Genomic DNA, 21,570 nt, shown 5'->3' with positions numbered 1-21,570 from the left:
ATGGACAAGGCTCTCCAGTTAAAATCTGTTTCTGCAATCAGTAGATGTATCTGTGTCCCTGTTTAGAATTCTATCACCTGCATATGTACCTGAGATCTCATTTCATTTGTGTGGATATTATTGTGTCTACAACTGTTTTTTCAAAAGTAAAGTTTCTTTATTACAAAGGCAATATACATTTATCATTTAAAATAGGACAGTAATGAAAAAGCAAAGAAAAATCACTATCCACAATTTCATCATCCAAACAACTGTTTCTTTCAGCTTTTCTTCTCATAATTATTTTAGCAAGTTTCTTACATAATCTACAGTAGCTTAAAGAAATACTTACCTATTGGTCTTACACAGATAGATATCCAGACCTGAAAGAATATTAAGGGCAGTTTCCATCACTGGCAAATGCATTGAGGATGCAGTCTGCTGAATTGGTTTATCCAACACAAATAACAAGTACTTTGGAGAACCTGATAAAAGAACAGAAATAAATCCCCAGAGTTAAATAATAGGAGCCCCAAATAATCCATTGCATTAAAGCATTTCCAAAACCCTTCAGTTATAAGTGGGTTTGAGATTTTTGTCTAAACATCACCCACAAAATTAATTAAAAAGACAATACATTTGAAGTAGTTATTTGGTGCCATGATATTTTTAAGATCAAATTGTTTTTTAAAAATAAAATAAATTCCAGCCAATTAAACGCTACAAATATGGAGAACTTCCCTGGTGGTCCAATGGTTAAGAATCCACCTTCCAAGCAGGGGGCGTGGGTTCAACCCCTGGTCAAGGAACTAAGATTTCTCATGCCATGAGACAACTAAGCCCCTGAGGGAACTGGAAAGAAGCCCTTGCAGCAATGAAGATCCAGCGTGCTGCAACTAAGACCTTATGCAGCCCAAAACACCTACAAGCGTGACAAAACCAAAATTTATACCCAACATAAAATATTATTTTATTTCAAATATACATCTATGGGTAGATTACTCATTAAGAATTTCCAAACATTGACTTTTGAATGTTAGTAAATCTCTAAAACAATTTGTTATGGTGATCATGAAACTGATTCTAAATCACTCTTGACAGTCTCAGTGAGAATGTCAATGTTATTTTATTCCATGTTGTTTAGTCTTCTGATGGCTTTGGACTTGCTTTCGTGTTGACAGGTACTCTCTGGCTTCAGTGAAAATTATTGCTCCCCAGCATAAACATTTTTCACAAGTTTGAAAAGGACACAGTAAGTTAAAATTTCCCCAGAGCTTGAATTCTTTCTAAGAGAGAAAGTCTCACTTCAAAAGAACAATAGACTTCTGTTGGGTGTGATTTCCAAAGGCCATGATGTCTTCACGCAGCAAAAGATTTTCATTAATGTGACTTGTGAAGACCCAAAAAATCCTTGTGAGGTGGCTTAGGGCAATAAGAATGATGCTCTCAATGTCAGGGACTGTGCAAAGGAGCCAACTCCATGCAGCTATACATGGACAGATCTTAAGAGTCCCAGACTCTTGACTCAGAGCATTTAGTTTTCCAAAATTGTGTTTCAATATCAGATAGACAAATGGGGCGAGTTTTACTACTTTGAGTCAAATGTAATTACCATTCTGAGTGAAATGCCATTAGTTAGAAGTTAGAAGTTTAGTAACATAAAAGGCACACACCGTCAATCTTGCAAAAACTGGGTGCTCAAGAAGGTGTCTCCTTTTGTACACAGTTCCTCTTCCCTTCTCATATTTAAAAGCATTTAAGTTGAGGACTTAATGTGAAGTATTATAGAAGATCAATGTTTAGAAGTACAGGAAGAAAGATGTTAATTTAGAGAAAGGAGAAGGAAACAGGAGAAAAAAAAATACTGTGACACTAGGGCATCCAGGGGCAGGTGGCCTCATCAGCAACGGAATCCCATTCCTGAAAGTGCTGAAGCTAAAGTAAGGTAATGACTGTCAAAGATGTGGTAGACTAAACTCCCAGACAGCGTCTAGGAAGCCTGCCAGAATAACAGCAAAGGTTGGTTGCCTGTAGCTGTAGGATTGCAGAATTTATAAGGTGAAATATTACATCTAGTAAGTATTCAAGGAATCGTTTTGCAATTATATTGGCCATATTAGAACTTCCGAAGATAGTTTTGTCTATAGCACTATCTCTGTTGCAAGAAAAGACAAATGAAATCTCTTGAAGATTCTTCCCTCCTAATGGCAGATATGGTCTTAATATATAAGTACCATAAGTATGTTCCCACACTCATATGACCTTCATATGGAGACAAGGGGATTGTTCCAAAAGCCTAAATCCTTTGCTAAAATGAACAGTAGTTATTACAAACTTTTACACTATAAGTTTTAACAACTAAGGTGTCACGGCAATTGTAATTCTGGCAACACTCAAGCTTAATCTTCCTTTCTCTACAGAGACATGAAATTTTAAAAGTACTGTGATTATATTCACTGAGACTCCACAGTAGAATCAAGATTATTGAGTTCAATAAGAGAAATGACAAAACTATGAAAGATAGTTAATTTATTTGACAAATATTGTAAGTAAGTGTTAAGTGTGAAAGTGTTAGTTGCTCAGTTGTGTCCAACTCTTTGCGACCCCATGGACTGTAAGCCTACCAGGTTTCTCTGTCCATGGAATTCTCCAGGCGAGAATACTGGAGTGGATGGGGATTCTCCAGGGGATCTTCCTGACCCAGGGATTGAACCTGCGGCTCTTGCATTGCAGGCAGATTCTTTACCATCTGAGCCACCAGGGAAATCATGACAAATATTGCATTGGCTCAAAAGTTCATTTAGGTTTCTCTGTAGGATTGCACAGAAAAACCCAAATGAATATTGTGGCTAACCCTATACTTATTGAGTATCTACTAGACACCAGATACCAAGCAAGGTACACTTGAGTGGCTGGTAGAAAAAGTTGGAGACAAGCAAAAGGAAGGATAAATTGATAAACAAGACAAAAATAATTCTTGCTCTTCAGTTCAGTTGCTCAGTCATGTCTGACTCTTTGTGACCCCATGAACCACAGCATGCCAGGCCTCCCTGTCCATCACCAGTTCCTGGAGTTCACCCAAACCCATGTCCATTGAGTCAGTGATGCCATCCAACCATCTTGTCCTCTGTCGTCCCCTTCTCCTCCTGCCCTCAATCTTTCCCAGCATCAGGGTCTTTTCAAATTCTTGCTCTTATACTCCAGCAAAGAATTAAATAAGAAATTAAAGTATCTTGTGAAGGGCTGGAGCACTAAGACAGTCTAAGAGTCAGAGGAGTTTTAGCCAGGCCAAGTGTGGGTAGGATGATAGCAATTAAGAAAAGTTAAAAGATATTTAGAATGACTGATGTATTGAAGATGGGGCAAGAGATGAACCTAAAAAGGTCAATAGGAGTAACTCATTAACAGTACTGTTAGCTATATTAAGGAGTTTGGGCTTTATCTGAAAGGTAATGCGAATCCATTGTTTTAAAAGTGAGTAGGAGAATGGTATGATCAAATTTGGATTTTTTAAAAGATTCTTCCAGCTGCAATATGGAGGAGAAATTAGTAAAGACCTACACTAATGACCAGTTCATAGTCAGTGATAACTATCCATGCAAGAGATAGAGGTTATCTAAACCAATGTGTGGCAGTGAAAATGGAAAGACGTGATTGGTCACAGAGCATATTTTGAAGATAGATCCAACAAGATTGGCTGATCTGTTGGCTATGGGGAATGAGTAGAAAGGAGGAATCAGGGATAATTTCCAGATTTCCAGCTGGACATCCGGTTGGGTTACAGGCCATTTCCCTGAGACTGAGAAACTAAGGAATGGGGGAGGGAGCAGAATTTCATGGAGAGGGCAGCAATCAATGAGTGCATTTTTGAATGTGTTGAGTTAGAGATGTCTGAGACATCCTAAGGGGAATGTTGAGTTAGCTTCTGGATATCTGTTACATGTTTAAGTGCTAAGCATCAGTGGAAAGGGAAATTTAAGTGGCAGGAGAAAAAGAACTTATATAACAAGGTCTCTGGGAAGACAACAGTGATGGACTGTGCCCAGGTGGAGGGATTTACCTTGGATAAAAAATAAGGTTGCCTCTTTCAATGCAAAGGCATGGAAGAGGAAAAAACAGGTATAGATACAGGAATATTTGTACTTTTGATAGCAGGAAGTCAAGGAAGTTCCTGTCTAGTGACTTCTATTTACTTTAAAAGAAGGAGAAAAGGTCATCCACTGGAAGGTCTGATGGAAACAGATTTGAGGTTTACCCAGAGGAGAAAATAAGCAAAAGATACTGTATAAGATCAGAAGAAAGAAACCAGAAGTATTGGGATTATTTTCATCAAGAATAAAAGGCTGATTTTCTCTTCTGGAGTTTGTTTTGAGAGGAAGTTTAGTGTTCCTTGTTCCTTGGGTGACATTACTTACTCATGTTAATACAAGAAGATCAAGTATTGATAATCTTCTGTATGTAGCAGGCAATTATGGGTTTCTACTGCTATCTAGTCACATGAGTTTCTGTAAGTATGAACGTCAGAGCTAAAGCATGGTTGGCATTTTCTGGATGGTTTCCATATGAGGGCATGGGGCTCTCATCTCACCTAGCTTTGCTTACAACAGGGAAGATGGAGACAGATACTATTGGAAAGGAAACTATAATAAAGAAATAATTTACCTACCACACTTTGACTTGCTCCAGGAAATTTCATTCTGGCAACTTCAACCTCAGCCACTCATTCCCATGTTCTCTACCTTTCTAGTCAAGATTTGTGTGTCTCAGACCCACCATGCACAATCTCCAGTGGTTTCATTATCTGTTATTTTTATTTATTTATATCTGTCAATCACTTCTTTTTTTTTAATTTTTATTTTTACTTTATTTTACTTTACAATACTGTATTGGTTTTGCCATACATTGACATGAATCCACCACGGGGGTACATTATTTTTAAAAGGTAATATTGTCACAAGACACATTACTGTTGCTCACTATTCAGATTTAGCATTCTTTGGTTATTTCTGTGCTGGTCTTGTTTTAATTTTCTTTTTCATTTCTTTCAATGTCAACTCTGAGTTCTTGGAACTTATCTTTCTAGTTTATTTCCTCCAATCAGTTACTTTTCCTTGAGTGCTCTACTAAAGTCTCATTGCCAGCATGGTCAGGGTTGATTCTATCATAAAGCAACTTAGAAAGTATGATAGTATGAACTTAGGAAATGAGCCTAGTGCTAATAGCAAAGTTAAAGCATTTCAAATGGGCCATAATGATGACCCATAGAAGAAAGTATCCCACAGTTACAGATAGTGGATCAATATTCCCTTAAATTCTATTCAAGACTGACCAGAAGCAATAGTCATGGATAATATTGAATCTCTCAGATATAACAGCGATTTTTTTCATTTTTGACTTAGATAGGTTTATTTAATGTCACAATGAGATTTTCCTGGGTTTTAAATTTTTATTTGTTTTGCTTGTTTATTTTTTTTTCCTACGAAGAGCTTTTACTAAATTAATGGAGCATTAATAATCAGTGTTGTCCTGGATTTTAGAAAGCAAAATAATAATACCTTATACAAATACTACTTGTTGGAGTGTATAATGTGATAGACATAATGCTGGGGAAATTACCTATATTAGGTTTAAATCTTATAACACCCTGAAAGCTAGGTATTATTATAACCATTTCATACAGGAGGAAATTGAGGCCTGGAGAGGTGAAATTATTTGTCCATATCATATTACTAGTTAAGTTGCAGAGCTAAGTCCATCTGACTCCAAAAATTTATATTCTTTTCACTATCCAGACAAATGTTAGCTGTTGCTAATGCTTGCCTATTAGATCCATGTTTAGGCATTATCTAGAACAAACGTTCACTGTTCCCTTTGCTTAGCTTCTAAGCATTCTGTCGCTGGTGCTATTGTCTGAAAATGAATAACAATCATTATTACAGCAAGCTCGACAATTTAGGGACTCACTGGTACCAAACACCGAACAGAAGTCAATGACCATCTCAGCTCATCTCACAAGACCTCATAGCATTTTTCTGTGACAAATAAGTATTGGTAAAAAGGTTAAACTGTATTTTATTTATTTTTCTTGGTTAACAGTATTTAGTACTGACAACCAGACTAACGTATTTGCAGCCACCTGACATGAGTTGAATGAGAAATTAAAGTCTTGAAGAAGTTCTAGCAATAAATGCAATGGAAGAGAACTCAAACCGGGGCTCTGCGACAGCCTATAGGGGTGGGATAGGGTGGTAAGAGGGAGGGGATATATGTATACCTATGGCTAATTCATGTTGATGTCTGTCAGAAATCAGCATACTATTGTAAAGCAATTATCCTTCAATAAAAAAATAAAAATTTTAAAAATGCAGTAAACTCCAAAGTCCAAACCAAGGGGGTATTTTCCTTGCATTTGGCTGTAGACGAACATGGAAGAGCATTAATATATACACATATTAGGCATTTGCAGTCAGATGGTTTCTAGATGGACATGTTCACCCACACAGAAGGTTTATGGCAACTCTAGTATTCAGATTGTAAATATCCCCCAAATAAGACCCAGAAATAGGAGATGCTTAGCTCAGAAGTTAACACTTTAAACTTTGGGAAAATAGGGTTTTTTCTTTAAAGATGAATACTTTCTTCTCCTAAAGATGCCAATAATTCATACCAATCCTGTCTGTGGCACTAGTACTTTGGAAAGACCTGGTTCCAAATGCCTTGAAATAAAGTCATATTCCCTTACCCTTTAATTGTTATTTACCTTAAAGTGAGTGTATGATGATGACGATGGAGGAAGAAGAGGAAGAGGAAGTCATCTTTTTGGGTACTACAATCCAGTCACTGTGCTGAGCACTTTACCCAATGAATTCTCCAAGGCCAGGCCCCACCACAGAAATCCAGCAATAAATTAAATGCAGCCAAAAAAAGAAAGCTGACTCTGAGAAAACACCCTGATGCTGGGAAAGATTGAAAGCAAAAGGAGAAGGGGGCAGCAGAGGATGAGATGGTTAGATGGCATCACTGACTCAGTGGACATGAATTTGAGCACACTCCAGGAGATAGTGGAGGACAGAGGAGCCTGGCGTTCTGCAGTCCATGGGGTGGCAAAGAGTCGGACACGACTTAGCGGCTGAACAACAACAACAAAAACTTTGTTATTTGTTACCAAAAGAAAATGCAAGGAGGCCTTGTGGGGTGAGCTCTGAGCTAGTTATTAACTTCTGTTTAGTACTTGGTGCCAACACTAACATCCTCACACCTGTGAACCCACCAGGAGCAGGAGGACATTCTCAGTAACTGGCATGGGTTAAGTAAAACTCAGGTATCTTCCCACTGGGACTCAACTGACAATCTCAGGGAACAGAATCTATACAAAAGAGGCTCCAAAGGAATGAAGACATTGCACAGACCACCACTGAGAAGCAAGAGAATGTGAACAGAAGACACGGCCTGGAGGACAAAATCTCTCTCTTACCTATAACGTGGGAGTGGAAGCTGCCTGTCTCTGAAGGGACCGGGAGAGGATTTCAAAACCTGAGTCCTAAGTTGTTACAAAGGAATGCAGCAAGAAGATAACACAACGAAATATTGCCTTCAAATTGTCTCCATGCTTTCACAGAAAGGCATGTGTTTGATTGAGCAAAAAGGCCAGTGATTACTACTTACCTATTAAATGTTCAGCACTGTGCTATGGGCTGAAGGTATAAAGAGCTGTTCATAAAGACCCACATCCCTGTAAGGGAGACCCATTATAAACTGGTTATTATAAAATAGTGTTAGGCCCAGTATCAAAAACATATGCCCAAGACATTATAGGAGCCTGGGAATTGGGCCAAATTTAACCAAAGAGATTCAGGAAGGCTTCCTCAAAGAGGAGACACCAGAGAGTACTAAGTTTATGGGTCACAAAAGGAAAACAGAAAACACCAGCAAAATTCACTGGTGTCAGACAGCAAAGTGGCTAGGATTATGACCATGATTTTAGAACTGGTCAGGAGATGGATATTACCAATCTGCTATCAAAACTTAGCATCATGTGAAAAAAGAATAAGAACACACAGAAGACAGTATTTGGAATAAGAGCTGTTAAGAGTAAAATGATTGAGGCTGGGCAGGTATGAGTTGAATTTTGAAGATTTAAAAAACATATAAGTAATGACTGTACCACAAAAAGATAGGGACTGTACAACGTTTGATCATTATCACTATTATTATTTATTTAATTTTATTACTTACACTGATAAGCTTTAAAAACTAGATTTCTTATACCATTTTGATGCTAATTTTGTTTACAGAGATACAGACCTACTTGAAGACGGAGTGTTAATTTCTCCTTTTCAAGTGAACTGTACAATGTTCTCATACAAGTGAAATTTTCTTCTAAAACTTTGGTGGTGGTGGTTTAGTCGCTAAGTCGTGTCCGACTCTTGTGACCCCATGGACTGTAGCCTGCCAGGCTCCTCTGTCCGTGGCATTCTACAGGCAAGAATACTGGAGTGGGTTGCCATTTAGTTTATATTTATTTTTTAGTTAATTGTTATCGGAGTATGGTTGCTCTACAATGTTGTGTTAGTTTCCACTGTACAGCAAGGTGAATCAGCTATATGTATATAAGTGAAAACATTTTGCACTTGCTCAGAAACTCATATGCTTATAGCATTCTTTTTTTTAGTGTTATGAAAACTTTACTTCTATTTTTATTTTTTTAATTATCAAAGATTATAATTGTACAATATTAAGAAGTATAGAACAAAATACAATTATTAGAGGACAATTGCTTTTGTGTTGGCCTCTGCCGCACATCAAGATGAATCAGCCTCAGGTATACACATATCCCCTCCTTCCTGAACCCCTCTCCCATCTCCTTCCCATCCCATCCCTCTAGGTTGTCACTGGGTTGAGCTCCTTGTTTTACACAGCAAATTCTCACTTGCTATCTATTTTATGTATGGTAATGTACATGTTTCTATGCTCTTCTCTTAATTTGTCCCACTCTCTCCAAGTCTCAGTTTGAAATTATTCCTGAATCAAGGATTTGGAGGTACACTTTTTATTAGAACCAATTAAAAGTAAACTATTGTAACCTCCCCAAAATGCTTTTAAAAAAATTATTTCTGTATTCTCAATCAAATATACACAGCTTGAAGCCCATAATTAGAAGGCACCACTTAATGATTCTATTGCAGATTTTTCTCCTACAGCAAATGTTTCTTTCTGTCAAAGAAAAACAAATCTCAAGAGGTGGTGATATCTCTTCCTCCCATCTAAGACATTAACTAATTTCAGTACATACCAACAAAAGAGAAAACATAAGTGAACAGTAAATTTCAGTCCTATCTTCGGCCCCACTTAATTTCTCTAAGGTTCACTTTCATCATCCCTAACATGAGAGAAATAACATTACTCTGCCTTCCCCATCAGACCAAAAATTACCTTCATTTGAAAAGATTTTAAGGGCATTAAACACAACAGGAAAAAAAAAGAAGTCCTAAAATTATGAAATGTTCTAAGCTATATTTGAAAAGTTGTTATTCAGAATTTAAAATGTATTTCCACCTTAGAACAATACCATAAATGGATTACTAGTAGATTTACACATGGGGGAGAAGGAGATTGGTGGGGATCTGTCAAAAATACTAAAAAGAACTTTTGGAATTCTCAAGAAGTTTAGAGGTCGACAGCACTGGTTCCCTATCGGAATCGAACCCGGGTCTCTTGCATTGCAGGCAGATTCTTTACTGACTGAGCTACAAGGGAAGCTCCATATGCCAAATCAACCTTCAGAAATTGTGTAACTTCTGGAAACATGAAAATGATAAATATATTTAGTTAGACAAAGGAGGGGAAAGAAAGAGAGAGGGAGAGGAAGAGAGCTTTTTACAAAGTCACTGTTAAACAGTTAGAAGAGGCAAAGAAACGGGAGTAAGGATTTTGTTGGCTCAGTTATAAAACAAGAGAGGAACTGATGAACTGGAACTAAATCGTTAGCAGTTTAAGTAAACATGAGATGTCTTTCCCAGCCTCAAACAAAGAACACAAGCTTTCCACTGGCCATCTCTCCTCCTTCCCCATCCTCCACGGCCAAGTAGAATTTGCTGGCTTGATTTCATCCCCTCTTCAGCCAGTCAAAATCCATTCTCCCTCCACTCCCCACCCCCACACCTCTCCAAAAACACTCTGGTAGAGTCAGTGTGTTCTGTCACAAGTTATAGCAAGGCTCAGCTACCATGTGTTACCTCTTTTTTTTTATGCTTTATTTTTTAAATTTTATTATTATTATTATTTTTACTTAACAATATTGTATTGGTTTTGCCATACGTCAACATGAATCTGCCACGGGTGTACACGTGTTCCCAATCCTGCACCCCCCTCCCACCTCCCTCCCCATACCATCCCTCTGGGTCACCCCAGTGCACCAGCCCCAAGCATCCTGTATCCTGCATCAAACCTAGACTGGCGATTCGTTTCTTATATGATAGTATACATGTTTCAATGCCATTCTCCCAAATCATCCCACCCTCTCCCTCTTCCGCAGAGTCCACAAGACTGTTCTATACATCTGTGTCTCTCTTGCTGTCTTGCGTGTGTTACCTCTTGACCACACTCACCCTGAAATTCTCCCCTTGGATGATTTTCCTGCCATCTCCTCTTCCCTGATTTGCCTCCTATGCCTCTGGTCACACCTTCCCAGTCTGATGTGCACGATCTTCTACTGCTGGGGGTTTGCAGTCTCCATGCCTTTCCATTTCGCCTGAAACTCTCCATGTAAACTCATCCACAACCACAAGGCTCAGCCAGCACCTCTGCGTCAGTGACTCCAGCTATGTGGTGTACTGTACAGCAGCAGTCCCCATCTTTTTCGCAGCAGGGACCAGATTCATGGAAGACAATTTTTCCACAGATGTGGTGGTAGGAGGGGTGGTGTGGGGATTATTCAAGCGCATCACATGTATTGTGCACATCATTTCTATTATTATTACATCAACTCCACCTCGGGCCAAGAGGTATCGGATGCCAGAGGTTGGGGACACCTCCTATAGAGGACAGAGGGGACTCCGGAGAGGGGCACGCTTGAGGTAACATCTAGGCTTTGCTCCTTATTAATGAGTGACTCCGGGAGAGTTCTACTTAACTTCAGGGTAAGTTTGCATTTCTTACCATCATACATTGCCAGTGGAAATGTAAAATGAAGCAGCCACTTTGGAAAACAGTTTTGCAGTTCCACAAAAACGTAAACATAGAGTTACCATATGGTCGAGAAAATTCACTCCTAGGTATATACCCAAGAGAATTGAAAATGTATGTCTACAAAGAACTCGTACACAAATATTCATAGAAGTAATATTCACAATAGCCCCAAAGTAAAAACAACCCAAATGTCCATGAACTGACAAATGGAAAAACAAAATGAGGTATATCTATACAATGGAACATTATTTAGCCATAGCAAGAAATGAAGTACCGATACAAGTTATAAGGATAAACCACCTAAATAAAATGCTAAGTAAAAGAAGCCAGATACTAAAGGCCATATATTGTAAATTCCACTTGTATGAAATGTCCAGAATAGGCAAATCTAGCAGGTAGAGACAGAAAGTAAACCATTAATAGCAGTTGCCAGGGGCTGGGAAAGGAGGAGGAGGGAGTGACAAAGAAGACTTCAGGGTTCCATTTTGGGGGTGATGAAAATGTTCTGGAATATTCTAAATTCCTTGCAAATATACTAAAAATGCACTTTAAAAAGGTAGATTCTAGAAAATAGATTCAGCTAGTGGGAAGCTGCTGTCTAGCACAGGTAGCTCAGCTCGGTGCTCTATGATGACCTAGAGAGGCGGGGCGGGGGGCTGGCAGGGAGTCTAAGAGGGAGGGGATGTTTGTATACACATAGCTGATCTACTCCCTTATACACCAGAAACAAACACAACATCCCAAAACAATTATACTTCAATAAAAAAACAAAAGGTAGAGTCTAACGGTATGTGACTTATACCAATTAATTTTTAATTACTTAAAAATATGTCCTCTTCACTTTCCTAAACTGCTGTATTTCCTGTATTTCCTTCCTTGATTTATAGCTCAACCTGCTTCCAGTATTCCATGCCAGAAACTTGGGATTCACCCTAGATTGCCTAGTGCCTTCTTTCATCATCCCTCCATATCCAAGGCTGATCATGTACCTCCAGACACTTTCTCATATACCTCCACTTGTTCTCCTCGCCACTGCCCCTCCTGGGTTCAAGCTGTCATTACCTTTCCCTTGGTCCACAGAATGCTTCCTCATCAGGCTTCTAGATCAATTCTTACCTCCTGTTTCTCTCTTCTTTCTACTGGTGCCAAATCAATCTTTCCGAATTATCAGATTGACGACATAACTCTCCTATTCAAAGTTCTTCCACCATTCCCTATCTGCTCAATAAGAAGTCTTTGCCTGGTATAGTGAATAGTGAAGTTGCTCAGTCGTGTCCGACTCTTTGTGACCCCGTGGACTGTATGTCGCCTACCAGGCTTCTCCGTCCATGGAGAAGCCAGGGATTCTCCAGGCAAGAATACTGGAGTGGGTTACCATTTCCTTCTCCAGGGCATCTTCCTGACCCAGGGATCGAACCCAGGTCTCCCGCATTGGAGGCAGACACTTTAACCTCTGAGCCACCAGGGAAGCCCTGGTATACAAAGCCTTTAATGAATGGCCCTCACTCTGTCCACCTATTCCCTCACTCTTCTTTCCTCACCTCCACTTTACCTTTTGTTGTAAAATGAACTTCTTTTTCCTAATGCCCATGTGATAGGGACTGAATGTTTGAATCCCCCAGCAAATTCATTTATTGAAACCCTAATCCTCAAAGGGATGGTTTTTGGAGATGGGGTTGTTGGGAGGTAATTAACTCATGAGTGTGGTTTGTTATTTAAGCCTCACAGTCTAAGATATGGTTTAACAGCAGCTTGAACTAAAACATCATGCTTTTCACATACTGGTGTTTTCTTAGAATGGCTCTCCTCCTCCAAGTATGTCTGCATGGCAATCACAAACTCACTTTTTAGATGCCTATTTGAATTCTCCTCCTCCCTCCCAACTCTTCCAGGCAGACTATGGCATCCAACATACTGACTTCCTTTAGGCTTTGTATGGTTTATGTTACTCAGTAGTTCTGTCTCCCCAGTAATTCTTAAGAAGTAGGCCCTGTCTTCTTGTCTTTCTAGCCCCCAACACAGAAGCATGTCTGATAACATATATGGTTATCTTTCTTTGCTATCATAGTCTTCCAACATGGTCTCTAAACTTCAAATTTGTTTCGTCTCCAGTTTTCTTCTCTAATCTTACTTTTGTCTCAAGCTTTTTCTTTGGACTATTGAATGAATTTACTTCTTTTATATTAGCATGCCCGTAATGAAATTTCAAGACATGCTTCCAGATTTGTAGTAGTACAGATTTATGTTAGAGAGAATAAAAATACACCAAATATTTCTTCCAGTCACATTCTCATCTATTTCATAAATACTTACTTCTGTGCCAGACAGTGTGATTAACACCATGGCAGAGGTACAAGTATATGTCAGGTACAGAGACCATAGGGTCTAAAGAGGGGATACACATGAACAGAAATTGTGACACAGGGCATTGTGAAAGAATCACGAGAGAAGTAAAAACAAGTTCTGACTCACAGAATTAAATTGTGCCTTAAAGCATAAGTGAGGTTTCACTGATCAGAGAAAACAGCACTGTTTGCAGAGAAAAGGACATTGAAAAAAACAGATAGGTGTGGAAAGAGCAGGAATGCCAACAGAATGGTGAGGTCTTAAAACTGGAGTTAAAGTCCCTATGTGTTTATTTACTCACTCAACAAACATGGAGAGAGGGAGAGAGAATAGCAAGTTCTCAGGATCAGAACTAAAAGCCTCTGTGATGGTCCATGTGAAATAATCTAATGTAGCCTTTTTCTGTATGTCTGTGTAGGCTTCACATGTGTCCATGCATGCTCAGTCATGTCCGACTCTTTGTGACATCATGGATTGTAGCCCTCCAGGCTCCTCTGTCCAAGGGGATTCTCCAGACAAAAATATTGGAGTGGATTACCATACCCTCCTCCAGGGGATCTTCCCAACCCAGGGATCAAACCCATGACTCCTACATCTCCTGAATTGGTTGGTGGGTTTTTCACCACTATCACCACCTGGGAATCCCCACAAAGATATATACATGTCCCCAAAGAGCCAGGAGAGTTTAGTAGACACACAGAAATGCCAGCAATATCTTGCGTGTACCAAAGAGTCATGAATGGGACCCAGGTCTTCACATTGCATTCATTCTTCTGCAGAATGGAAATAAATGTTGGATTACTAATGTCCTTAAAAACAATTCTTGAGAGTGGCTATTACACAAAAACATTTCCACCCAAAGTTTTGCTGATGGATCTACTTATCACAAGAAGGGTGCTGAAGAGCTGAAATAGTAAGTGAAACCAAGCGGGGAGCTAAAATTAGAACAAGAACCTCATCAGCTTCTGTGGTAATTTGTGGGGATTTCACAAGTCCACGTGTTCACATAGTTTTATGCACTTGTTAATCTTTATCTCACCACAATATCTCATACTCAGTGACTTTTTTCAACACTTGCTTCTTATTACTAGTCCAGGAAGCTGGACATGTATTTATTTATTTATCTTAGACACTCTTTAACTATTAATCACATAAAACCTGAAGGTATTTACCAAGAACTTAGGCAAAAAGATACTTTCTCCCTATTACATGCAACATAAATTATTTATGGAATTTTTAAAACAGAAAAATACTGAAGAAAATGGTTAAATCTCTCATTAACTTACTACTTCATAATAATGTAGTAACACTTAGTTTGGGAAATAAAGGCAAAAGCCCATCATTGACTGGGGGACAATACTGGAATGTCTGAAGCAGTATCTCACTGAAAAATCAAAGAATGCTCAAGACCCAAAATGTATTACTTTCATGCATCTAAAACAACATGGAAGAAGCCCAGATTTTATAAAAAGTGTCTTTGTTTTTAGGTATTATAGTTTCTTTCCAAATATCTAATTTTGATTTTGGATAAGAAGAAGAATTTTTTAAATCAATAATGTGTTGTCTACAGAGTGCCAAACATCTACTATTCCTTTTGTCATCTAGATGTATCTAAATCTCCATATTTTGTGGAAGAAACTGAGTCTTTCCAATAAGTTTTTTAGTCTTTTTCTTTTTTTACTGAGACTCATACTAGCATCAAAGTGACTGATCAAGTGCCATGTGTGACATCAGCAATATCTCACATAGATGTGCCTGCAGGTCCTAACAGAAAATGATCCTTTCTGTAATAACTCTGGTTTTGATGCTACGACAATTAAATATGATAGTATAGTGGCCATATACACATTATAAATATTGTTCTCAAATGCCCCCCTTTTTTTTTTACATTTACTTATTTGGCTGCACCAGATCTTAGTTTAGCACATGGGATCTTCCATCTTCATTGTGGCCTGTGGGATCTAATTCCCTGACCAGGGATCGAACCCAGGCCCCCTGCACTGGGAGTGCAGAGTCTTAGCCACTGGACCAGCAGAGAAGTCCCTCAAATGCCCTTCTCTTTTGCATTCTTCTCATTACCTGTGAAAAACCTACTTAAAGACATGTAAATAATAAACCACAGTGTTAGGCTTTCTTCCTCCAAAGTGAAGATGGTGTGCATTAACAAGTTCTTAATCACTCAGCATCAGCAGGTTGTAAAACATTGACCTCCTACAGAGATCTAACTTGAAGGTGTAGTTTTGTTAGGCTTCCGCACACAGGATTGGCTCTCACAAAGTTGCAAATATGTTGAATTAGTTGCAAAAATGTACAAGTCCAGACTTTCACTTTAAAAAATCCAGTTTTCTCAATTCTTATGGAAAAATCAGATCTGTTGGTTTTAGGGCTGCATTCCCACCAGGCAACATGTAGCTGGAGCTGAGGAGTAAAGTTCCCTAAAGTTCCCACTACCCTCTACCATCTCCCCAAACTGAGGCCAAGTGTCACGGCCATTTATCTTCCCACTATATTAAGACATTTAAGAGGAAAGTGAAATACCACTTGTCCCAGACAGAAATAATTCTTTTTATCCCTCATCCACTTCACTCATTCTGGTCCCTTCTTGGCCCTGCACACATTTGCCTTTGCAAGTCCCCATCTCAGGCTCACCAGGCTACTCACTGACATAACAGATGCTAAGAAGGACTCTTTAGAATGTTCCTATTGGTGAACTGGACAAGGAAGAATCACAAGACACCTCCTATGCCTTCTCTATTTCCATTCAAGAAGTAAGTTCAGATTGCAAGACAATCCTTGCCCAAACAAAAGTTAAGGGATTTCTACAGCATTTGTCAAGGGTGGTCAGGCTAATAAAATCTTCTTTATTTTCACTTATAATGTGCTTAAAATATCTAGATTACCTCCAACTTTGGCAATTTCCTCAGATTTCTGTGCTTTTATTTCTTTCTTTTGTTTATGGCCATGCCATGAGGCATGCAGGATCTTTGCTTTCTGACCAGGGACCAAACTCGTGCCCTCTGCATTGGAAACGCAGGGTCTTCAACACTGGAATGCCAGGGAAGTCCTGTCAGACTTCTGTGATTTTCTTTTACCAAAAAGTTCTCATAATCAACAAAATAGATGTACACTATTGATTCCCAAAGAGCATGGGAACTTGGTGCCAAGGCCTCTCAACACTTTACTTTGTAGATTCTGGAACGATTACAGGAAAATAGAATGTATACAGGGCTATCTATACAAAAATTACGTATCTACTCATGCTTAGAGGCAAATGCATTTTCAGATTCCATACACTATAGCAAGTTTCCAGTTTCACTCTTTCCCACTTCCTCTCTCTGTTGCTTTGGATTTGTTGACTACAACCAGTAACAGCTTATTCCTCCCTGTCAGATCTGAGTAACTCACAGGTCACTGTAGACTTTTCAGATAATTTCCTGTGGATAATTTCCAAGATCATTTGCAGTCCTTAGATAATGAATCACCTGGATAACTAGTGATGATACAAGCTGAGCTGGTATTCTTTCTTTGTTGTTGTTTATGATTCTAAACAGAGAAACCAGCAACCAGGCGAGGGTTATTTACTAGTCAGTGCAGCTGCAAGGATTGACCTCTAAACACCTGATTTCCTCATCTTGCTCATTCAAGTCTTCTGAGAGAGTTTTTTTTGTCTATTCAGAGAAACTCTCTAGTTCTAATAGAGAAATAGACTGTGGTGCAGGAAAGACAGAGGCATGTTTTTCCACTTTTCAAGGGAACCTCTTATTTATCAGGTTAATGACCACGCTTTATAAAGGAGAAGCCCAGGGTCAAAAAGATAGCATAATTCACCCAAGTTTTAACAGTAAGATAATGAGAGAAAGGAAAAGACACCATCATAGCAGAGCTTCCATAGAATCCAGATTCATAGTGAGTCGGGTTCTCTGGGACATAAAAAGTACATGCGTCAGAGGCTGTTTTAAACTAATGTATCTGCTTAAGAAAGTGTGAGTTTTCTGATAAGAAGCAGCTCTTTGCCATGTCAATATGAAGAAACGAATCAGCATGGATGTTGCTGTGAGTTGTGGAATTTCTGCTCACCATTCTGATTTCACGGTAATTTGACACTCGAACTGTGCAAAAAACTATTCCAATGTAATCGTCTCCCTTTGTGAAATTAGCTTCTGTATTCAGGGGTCTAAAATGATGTGGGGGTTTTGGTAGGAAGCTAAAATGCCCAGTTGGTGGCTACTGGACATCAGAAGCAGTTCTGGGTACCTTAGAGATCAGGTGTAAACATGTGTAGTGAAAGTGAAATTGAGAAGGTGGAGTCTTGGAATTCAAAATTCATCCTGGTACAAACAGCTGGCTCTCTGGCTCTGACGCCTTGATCCTGAACACTGTCCAGCCATTTACTCTTATCACATGGAACCCCATGTATTTTCTTGGTTACCTTTGGTCACTCAAACTTTGGCTTCTCTCTCATTTTAATTGTTATTTATCTATTTTAGTTCTGCTGGGTCTTCGTTGCTGTATGCAGGCTTTCTCTAGTTGCAGAGAGCGGGGATCACTCTTCACTATCATGTGGGGGCTTCTTACTTCAGTGGCTTCAGTAGTAGCAGCTTGTCACTCTAGAGCGCAGGCTCAGTAGTTGTGGTACACAGGCTTAGCTGCTCGGCAGCATGTGGGATCTTCCCAGACCAGGAAATTTCCCCTGCATTAGCAGGTGGATTCTGAACCACGGGACTACCATGGAAGTCCCTGGCTTTTCAAGTTCTTCCAGAAAAGAACTCTACGTGCTCTACTCCTCTAGTCTAAACTCACTCCTTCAACGCCACGACAGGCTTTGAGACTGTCTCTGCTCTCCCAGGTTTGGGACCAAACAGCTCTCATTGTCCTTGTCCTCTGATTCCACTCACAGCAGATAGCAGCAGATTTTTTCAAGGGGGATGATGACAAGGCAAGTGGATTTTAAAGAAGCAAATGCTTCCCACATTCTCATCAGTTTGTTCCTGGCTCAGGAGATCCCAAATTTAACTCTGGGGAAAAAGATTTCTCTACTTTACAAAATGAGATTGTTGTATTTGGGAGGATACCTGCCTCATGAAATGTTTGAAAGAAATCCAAGGAGACTGCTGGGCTAAGATGGACAACATGCCCAGTGAAATGAAGGAGCGCCTACAGAAAAGGCCCACGCCCAGCATGAGCTTGTCGTTTTTCTGCATGGCCTTCGGACTTTGTTCTGTAGTGTGGACTCATGAAGCCCAGAGCACAAAGAGAGCCAGGCATGGTGCTGCCAGCTGATCTTGTCCCTGTGCATCCAGGCCTCTTCCATACACCGCAAAGTGTGGTTCTTCCACACACAGAAAGTGAGCTCCCTAGGGAGGCCCCCTCCCCCAGCCCACTCCTTCATGGACCAGTGACTATAGACATTTTCAGGGGAAAACCAGTTTCTACCATAGAGACTTGTCTTAGTTTGCTTGTACTGCTATGACAGATATCACAGACTAGGTGGCTTAAATAGAAAGGTCTCATAGTTTTAGGAATTCCCTGGTAGTTCAGTGGTTAAGACTCCATGCTTCCTCTGCCAGAGGCACCGGTTCAATCTCTGGCTAGGGAAATAAGATTCTACAAGCTGTGTGGTATGACCAAAGGGGGGGAAGAAAAGGAAATTTCTCATGGTTCTAGAAGCTAGGAAATCCAAGATCAAGATGCTGCCAGTCCAATTCCTGGTGAGACTCCCTTCCTGACTTGCAATCTTCTGCTATGTCCTCACATGGTAGACAGAGGACCTTTTTCTTATAAGGGTAGAGCCCTATTGATTAGGCCCCCATGCTTATTACCTCATTCAACCTTAATTACCTTCTTCTAGGCTCTATCACCAAATATACTTACAATGAGAGTTAGAGCTTTAACATATGAATTTGAGGTGGACACACATTCAGTCCATTCTTGGCTCTTAACCAAGAATCAGAGATCTATAAAACTTCTGGCATCATATGTAGAATTTTGTGTTTGTGTCCATGAGCTTTTAAAGGGGCTTTTGATCAATAAAAGTTTAAGAACCACTGCTCAAACACACAGAGACTGATTGCCCAGAGGATTTCAGAAGACACAGGAAAATCAATATTCCCTGAGGATCCACCATCTGATGCCATCTTTTGTATCTTAAAACAGATTAAGTTGTCCAATGCAAAAGAAGAGAAAACACAAAATCATTCCCTGATTCTCACCACCAGCTTTTTAGAGTCACAAAACTTTGAGGTATATTAGTAGAAATTTTCACATTCTCCTAAGAGTCCACGAGCAACCTTAGGCTTAGAATCCAGTTTAAAAACATTCGGTTTCCTTTCTGCAGAGGCGTCTATGCCCCATCAAGGTTTAGAAGTACTATCTCTACTCCTCTCTGTGAAGCTGCTTCCTTCACCACTTCATTCACTTCTGTTACCTTTCAGTGCCTTGGTCAGACGCCATCAGCCAGGGTAGTGGGGGTGGGCTCTGTGCTGGGGGTCCACCTGCTTCACAGGACACTCCCCACAGGGCAGGGCAGCAGAGAAGAGGGCTCTAAGGCTGCATACACTATGATATAATTCCAGCCACTTCACAAAAACACTGTCAAATGGTGTCCTTTCAAATGGGGCATAGAACAATTTAGACCAATGACATTTTGTTGGCTCACAAACCTCAAGAGTTCAGACATTAGTGGAATGCAGTTCTTAGGCTAAAAAATTGATAGTACATGTAACCTGTGCACCATCTTAAATGAGGCTTTGTACATATTTAATGTCTTTCTTCAAAGGAGATTAAAAGGCAATAATCTAACTTTGCCTTATAAAATAATTCTGTAAAAATAGAGTTAATAGTGCTATTTGTGTATAACTAAATAAATTAGAATACAAATAAATTAAGTAAATGTTAATCTATCCATTAATCAACACACATTTATTAAATATCTTCAGGTTTTTTTCTCCCCTCCTCTCCCCACTGATGTTTAAACGTTGTCTTTTAATCTAATTAACAGTATGGTTCTAACTGCATAAGGACCTGACGCTTGTCAGGACAAAAGAATGTTTGTTTAGGTTCAATATCCAAATTCTGAGTCATTTATTGCCTCAATAAATATCAACTGAATACACACCTCTACCTTCCAGACATTGTGCCGGGGCCTGGGTATCCAGTGATGAATGAAATGGACCAGATCTTTGACCAGTGGAGTGCACTGTTTACCGAGGGAAACCAACCACACACAAGTAGACAGACAAGTTGATACATCACTAATTGTCAGCTTGTGTTGTGAACCACTCAGTTTGGCTTTTCCTGAACCTTATTCTGAAGGGCTAGTCATTTTGTATCTCATTTTTGCCCTGGTGTTGATACAGTGGTATTTCATTAAGAGTATTCAGTTCAGTTCAGTTCAGTCGTTCAGTCATGTCCGACTCTTTGCGACCCCTTGAATCTCAGTACACCAGGCCTCCCTGTCCATCACCAACTCCCAGAGTTCACTCAGACTCACGTCCATCGAGTCAGTGATGCCATCCAGCCATCTCATCCTCGGCCGTCCCCTTCTCCTCCTGCCCCCAATCCCTCCCAGCATCAGAGTCTTTTCCAATGAGTCAACTCTTCACATGAAGTGGCCAAAGTACTGGAGTTTCAGCTTTAGCATCATTCGTTCCAAAGAAATCCCAGGGCTGATCTCCTTCAGAATGGATTGATTGGATCTCCTTGCAGTCCAAGGGACTCTCAAGAGTCTTCTCCAACACCACAGTTCAAACGCATCAATTCTTCAGTGCTCAGCCTTCTTCACAGTCCAACTCTTGCATCCATACATGACCACTGGAAAAACCACAGCCTTGACTAGACGGACCTTAGTCGGCAAAGTAATGTCTCTGCTTTTGAATATGCTATCTAGGTTGGTTTAGACTGGCATTATTTTGGCCTTTGTTTTATTCCTATGTTAATCGTTTTCAGTTTCATTTTATTTTTGCTGCTTATCATAAGCTGTTTTAATTCTTTTTGGAGGATATCAGAGGATAAACATTTATGAACAAAGGCTTTTTTTAATATGTGAATAAAGAATTCTAT

The 21,570-nt window shown here is 39.6% G+C and overlaps 1 protein-coding gene across 1 annotated transcript in view; it reads right to left on the bottom strand.

The window, feature by feature from the left end:
* The window catches only part of RASGRP3 (RAS guanyl releasing protein 3), a 79,705-nt gene that overhangs the window by 44,202 nt on the left and 13,933 nt on the right, over positions 1-21,570 (bottom strand). The window contains exon 2 of the mRNA XM_052648482.1: positions 332-464. The gene's annotated coding sequence lies outside the window, so the exon portion shown is untranslated. The remainder of the gene's footprint in view (positions 1-331; positions 465-21,570) is intronic.

This window comes from Budorcas taxicolor, chromosome 11 (genome assembly GCF_023091745.1).
Source record: "Budorcas taxicolor isolate Tak-1 chromosome 11, Takin1.1, whole genome shotgun sequence".
Classification (NCBI taxonomy): domain Eukaryota; kingdom Metazoa; phylum Chordata; class Mammalia; order Artiodactyla; family Bovidae; genus Budorcas; species Budorcas taxicolor.
The sequence above is the reverse complement of the archived record's forward strand: the minus strand, read 5'-3'. Positions and strand labels throughout refer to the sequence as shown.